This window comes from Syngnathus acus, chromosome 23 (genome assembly GCF_901709675.1).
Source record: "Syngnathus acus chromosome 23, fSynAcu1.2, whole genome shotgun sequence".
NCBI classification, from domain to species: domain Eukaryota; kingdom Metazoa; phylum Chordata; class Actinopteri; order Syngnathiformes; family Syngnathidae; genus Syngnathus; species Syngnathus acus.
In genome coordinates this window covers 6111979-6117858 of record NC_051107.1, presented here as the reverse complement: position 1 = coordinate 6117858, position 5880 = coordinate 6111979, and the positions used below count along the sequence as shown (strand labels likewise).

Genomic DNA, 5880 nt, shown 5'->3' with positions numbered 1-5880 from the left:
AAAATAAAAACAAGGCACAATGAATAAATAAGAGTGATGACTAAATAACAATAAAGTTGAGCAAAAATGGAGCAAGTGTGCATTATGTGTATTTGTTAGGTTGCTTGGGGCAAATCAAACCGCAAAAGACGGGTCGCATTGACCCAGCTGTCTAATTAGGGCACCTATCATTTGTAATGTTTCAAATTAAAAAAAGATTGCATACAGTTAAATGGAGCGTTAGACAGGTTGAGGCAAATACGCCGCCACTAGGTGGCAGCACTTGGAATTCATCGCGCCTGTCTGATTAGGTCAATTTAATAAAAATGCCGGTATTAAGAGTGCCTCACTTGCGTGCCACCTAAGCAGGTTGCGGTGTGGCCTTTAATTAACTCTGAACTGGGGGGGGGGAAAGCACCCAGTACATGCACCAAGGCTGGCCGTGTTGTTAAGCAACATGCAACTGTGCTTTGAATTGAAAGCCAAGGTCCTGGACGTTACACACTGGGTTTATAAATTCAATTTACTTCAGCAACGCCCTGGACTGTACAGCAACGGTCTTCTTTGTAGTCAGCCAGCAAATGAAGCCAAGCCCTGTAACAAAACATGCAATAAGTTTCATATTGAAGAGATGCAGCATCAATTGCGGCGCATGGTGAATGATGACTGACACCAAAGTTGACTTTATTTACAAGACCACAAACAGGAAGAAAACACACCAACGTTCACTTTATTCACAAGAATGCCCACATGAGGCATGATTTAAGAAAAAAAGAAGCCTCAGACTTGATTAAAATAGACTTTTACTCCTACAGAAAAATGCACCAACATATACCAAGATTCAGAGTTCGGTGGCCATTTTAAAGCAGGGTTGCCAAAGAAGACTTATTGATCGCAACAGAGACTGTACGCTGAGGCTTGTCGTTTGAATCTATGGGTGTCGGGCTACTTGGCTTTTGTCAACCATTTAGAATGCATACAGCTTTTCTTTGTGTAGTAAAAATAAAAAGCCTGACACTGCATATTTAACAAGACAGTTTTGTTTGACTAACTTTACAATTGCCTTATCATTGAGAATGTCTCAAATGATTCCATTTTGTATGTTGTCATTCAACTCTGATTATGCACGATGGACTTCACATGCCAATGTTTAAAATGGACCACTTGAATTCAGTTCAGTTTAATTCAGGTTCAGAGGTACACACACACAATGACAGTCCAAACAGTTCATGTATTAAAAAACACAACAATAAAACAATATTGCAAAATGACGCTGCGCTGAGAAAGAAAGGCATCATGCAGACGGCCAGTGTGCACACCCAGTGAAAAAGTGGAGGGAGGGAGGGAGGGCAAGAAAGAAAGCACCAAAGGAAAAACAAAGTGATACTCTCCTTAAATGCTGGCTGGGCACTTTGCCCTCGCCGCATCTGCACCCGTGCGTCCGTCTGTTGTAGGCCGCTCGTCACGGCCGATGGTTCGGGTCCCCTCCCGGCCGGTACTCGACGTTTGGACTCCTCCTCCGCCTCGCGCAACTGCAAAAAGAAAAAAACGGCACTCGGTTGCATGAGGTTTGCTTCTGTGGACGTACTCATTACCTATTTATTAAAGCTTGCTCCTATTTTAAGGTCACTTTATTGTGTATGCATACATTGTTTCTGTTTTAATGTGTTCATGTTCTTTTTATGGCCGTTCCTATATGTGAAGCATTCAATGCTTATTTCTTTCTTTGTTGTAAAGCGCTTTGAGCTGCATTTCTTGTATGAAAGGTGCTATACAAATAAAGTTTATTATTATTACCCTCTGGTCTCGCGGTCCGGTCCCTCTCGGTGCAGGCACTCGTCCGGTCCGCTGCCCCGGCCGGCAATCCTGAAAGGCAGACATATTGTGGTGGTTTTGGCAAGAGGAAAATTTCCACTAGCGACCTTGACTAAGGCAAGTTTGAATCAGGCAACTAGCACGGGCTGGCGCACGTCTCATACGGCCCTCGCGCATTGGAGCGATCCGGGTTATGAAAGGTTTAACCCCTTACAAAAAGGGAGGGATGGAGGGAGAGAGAGAGCAAGAGATGAGAAGAGGCTTTGGTGCGCACTAAAGCACAACCGGCCAGGAGAGCTGGCTTGGCCCCGAGAGGAAAAAAAAGGAAAACGTGACGTCACGGAGGGCGTCACGGAGAATCTCCTCGACCTCGACACCGTCGACGACACTGGGACCCAGGCAGGCAGACATTATACCCTGGTATTCCACAAAGGGCAAGGTATAGCCACGTTCCACCCTGAGTGCACCAGGCCATGCAGGTACTGCCGGGCGCATCAGAGAAAGAGAGCGAGAGAGAGGGGGGGAGGGAGGAAGGGGTGTCTACTTTGCCAATTCGTATCTAGAGGTTCACGGCAACCCAATTGCCCGTGCGTGCTGCTAGTTACCCTATTCAAACAGACAGGGAGGGAGGGAGCAAAAGAAAAGAAAGTCATACTCCCCCCCTCAACGCTGGCTGGGCGCTTTGCCCTCCCGGCCTCGCCGCATCTCCGCTCGTCACGGGCCAAGGTCCGGGTCTGCTCCGGCCGATGTTGGACTCGTCGTCCGCCTCGCACAAGTGCAAAAAGACAAACAGCACTCAGTTGCATGCGGTTCACTTGTGTCGACGTACTCATTACCTGCCCCCTCCCTGGTCTTGCGGGTGCGGCCCGGTCCCTCTCGGTGCAGGCTGGCGCTCGTCCCATCCGCTGCCCCGGCAACCCTGAAAGGCAGACAAATAAGGGAACCAAATTAAAACCAACAAGCGTGTACACTACCCTTGCATATTTGATTGCCATGTCACCTCTGGCCAGCCATGCATCAGGCTCCTCTTCATCACTTGGCGACTGCTTTCTTTGGGTGATTCCTTCCTTTGCACCCCGCTCACGGGTCTGGTGGCCTCCGTCCGCCGGCTCTTCGTTTCGTGCATCGTCTCTTCCACCTTGCAAGACAAGCACAAAAGTCTCGCTTGCGCTTGCGCGGTCGCTTGCGCGGTCGCTTGCCGTCGCTTGCGCTTGCCGTCGCTTGCGCTTGCCGTCGCTTGCGCTTGCCGTCGCTTGCGCTTGCCGTCGCTTGCGCTTGCCGTCGCTTGCGCTTGCCGTCGCTTGCGCTTGCCGTCGCTTGCGCGGTCGCTTGCGCTTGCCGTCGCTTGCGCTTGCCGTCGCTTGCGCGGTCGCTTGCGCGGTCGCTTGCGCTTGCCGTCGCTTGCGCGGTCGCTTGCGCTTGCCGTCGCTTGCGCTTGCCGTCGCCGCGCGTTTGGCACTCAATCAGGGCTGCACGACATGTTGGAAAATCAGTGATATGGCAGTGTTGGGCCAGACCGTTGCATTGAGCAAAGTTGTGCAAAATTCTGGGATGGAGGTGAACTATGTTAGATTAGTTAACTTTAACTTGCATCAATGACTTGTCATCTTCGAAACTCATTACAAATAGTTAGCAAGAAAACATGTTTCATTTGCCACATTAAAAAAAAAAAATGAAATCTTTGCTTTCTTAAAGTGCATGTCAATAACCTATACCACCACGTGGCAGTTTTCCAATACACGTGCAGCCCTACACACATGTCACCATGGGTGTCCAAATGGCAGCCTCGGGACAACTTTATCAACACACCACATGAATGAACGCAACACCGCTTTATAGCAGTAGGACAAAATATGAATGGCAAAATTGCGTGATTGAGTTAATGAATTTGTGTCAAAGAATTCTTAATTTGTTTCAGTATGCAGCCCTCAAACAGACATTTGGACACCGCTGGTATGAATTAACTAAAAAAAAAAAAATCCATCACATGTTGAAGCTGCGCAGGTTGACGCCTCCAGCGAAGTGGGCCTCCCTCAGAACTCTACTACTTCAGAGCGATGCCACAGCAGTCCGTCCACCTCTGATCTGATCGTGTCGCGTCCCGGTCGCCATCTGCACAAACAGAAACAAAAGTTAGACAGTCAAAGAGCACCCCAAGTTGTAGGTCACTTGCTTACTTGATCACTGCGGCTAGCTACTCTTGGTGACCGTCGCCGGGTCGGATCGGGCCGTGCGCCCCCCATTTTGCGTCCGGCCTGCAAAAGGCAGAACATGCAATGAGTTGGGCGCTGCTCGCATCATTATGTCTTCCTTGTGGACCGGCTCGCCCCAACACCGCCCGCCCACTACACCTAGAGAACAAAGGACGCGCAGTGGTACGTTAGGCTTAGATCAAGCACGACAGTGGTAGGTTAGAAAAAGACACAAAATGTTACTGTCTCGCTCCAACACCTAGGGGAGAACAAAGAACGCAAGTACCACAGTGTTGGTAGGTTAGATGAAGTGCAACAGTGGTAGGTTAGAAAAAGACAAAATATCACAAGCCAAATTGCAAAATTGGACATTCGGGATGGGCTCGCTCCAACGCCGCCCTACACCGAGGGGGGAGAACAAAGAACGCAGCAAGTACGACAGTGGCAGGTTAGAAAAAGACACAAAATGGTACAAGTCATATGGCAGAGTTTCGTTTTGTGTCCATCCACCTAACCACGTCCTCCCCCAAGTGAGCCGTCAATGGCAACCAAGCGCAAGACAACGCTGATCCAGACAAGCCGCAACCACAGCACACCTCTTAAGCAAGACCAACCATCAGAGCCCCAAACTCTGTCCACACCTGCAACCTTTCCGTCGTGCACCCATAACCAAAGGCAACCACACTGCCCCCTCCTGGGCACATGATCCGCACACGTCGACTCTTGCAGCGCGCTGCTTGAGATTCTTGACTTGATATGGCATTGCTCCTTTGCATAGGCCATTGCTCCTTTGCCTAGGCCATTGCTCCTTTGCATAGGCCATTGCTCCTTTGCATAGGCCATTGCTCCTATGGATATGGCCATTGCTCCTATGGATATGGCCATTGCTCCTATGGATATGGCCATTGCTCCTATGGATATGGCCATTGCTCCTATGGATATGGCCATTGCTCCTATGGATATGGCCATTGCTCCTATGGATATGGCCATTGCTCCTATGGATATGGCCATTGCTCCTATGGATATGGCCATTGCTCCTATGGATATGGCCATTGCTCCTTTGGAAATGGCATTGCTCCTTTGGAAATGGCATTGCTCCTTTGGAAATGGCATTGCTCCTTTGGAAATGGCATTGCTCCTTTGGAAATGGCATTGCTCCTTTGGAAATGGAATGATACTTTTCCTCATCCCATTCGGCTTCTCTTGCAGCCTGCAAAAACACATACAGCCATTAATTGTGTGCTGGGAAGCTAAAACTCGACACAGGCAGCCATTAGTTGTGTTGGGAAGCTGAAAGTTTACAAAAACAGGTTTTCACCTGATTTAGGACTACTCTTCCTCAGTGTCCTCAACATCACTGAAATGGCTCTTCAAGAGCCTCCTGCTTGCTGGGCAGCCTTTTTTAGTGCTACAAAAGACAAACAAATGATTGCAACAAAAATAGACATTGAGTAGAATGCCAATGGCATGATATTTTTGCAACAATTATACATACTAAGTAGAGTTTCACATTTGAAAAAAATACATAATTATAATTATATTGTAGTACGTTAGGATAATCTATCAGAATTATAATTATATTGTATTTCTATACATACTAAGTAGACTTTTACATTTGAAAAAATAGATTATATTGTAGTAAATTATGATAATTGATCAGGATTATAATTCCTATTTCAATTTTATCATCCATCAACTCACCTCAGATGATCCAGGTTAGCGGCGTCCAAAACGGGAGAAAATAACCCGCGCAAATGTTTGTAGCGTAACGGAACGAGGGCGGGCGGGCGCCATCTTTGAATATCTAGAGTCAAACTAACATTTCCTATAGTCAGACAAACACGCGCTTATGGGCGGCGTCATTTAAGAACCTTCGACAAACTAACGAATGAAA

The 5880-nt window shown here is 47.7% G+C and overlaps 1 long non-coding RNA gene across 1 annotated transcript; it reads right to left on the bottom strand.

Annotated features, from left to right (window-relative positions):
• Positions 1–636: 636 nt before the first annotated feature.
• Positions 637–3058, bottom strand: LOC119117309. Its single transcript, XR_005096475.1, has 3 exons — positions 2631–3058; positions 1777–1845; positions 637–1511 (listed from the first exon to the last, which is right to left on the bottom strand). It is a non-coding gene; the product is annotated as an uncharacterized LOC119117309 (long non-coding RNA).
• Positions 3059–5880: the final 2822 nt, after the last annotated feature.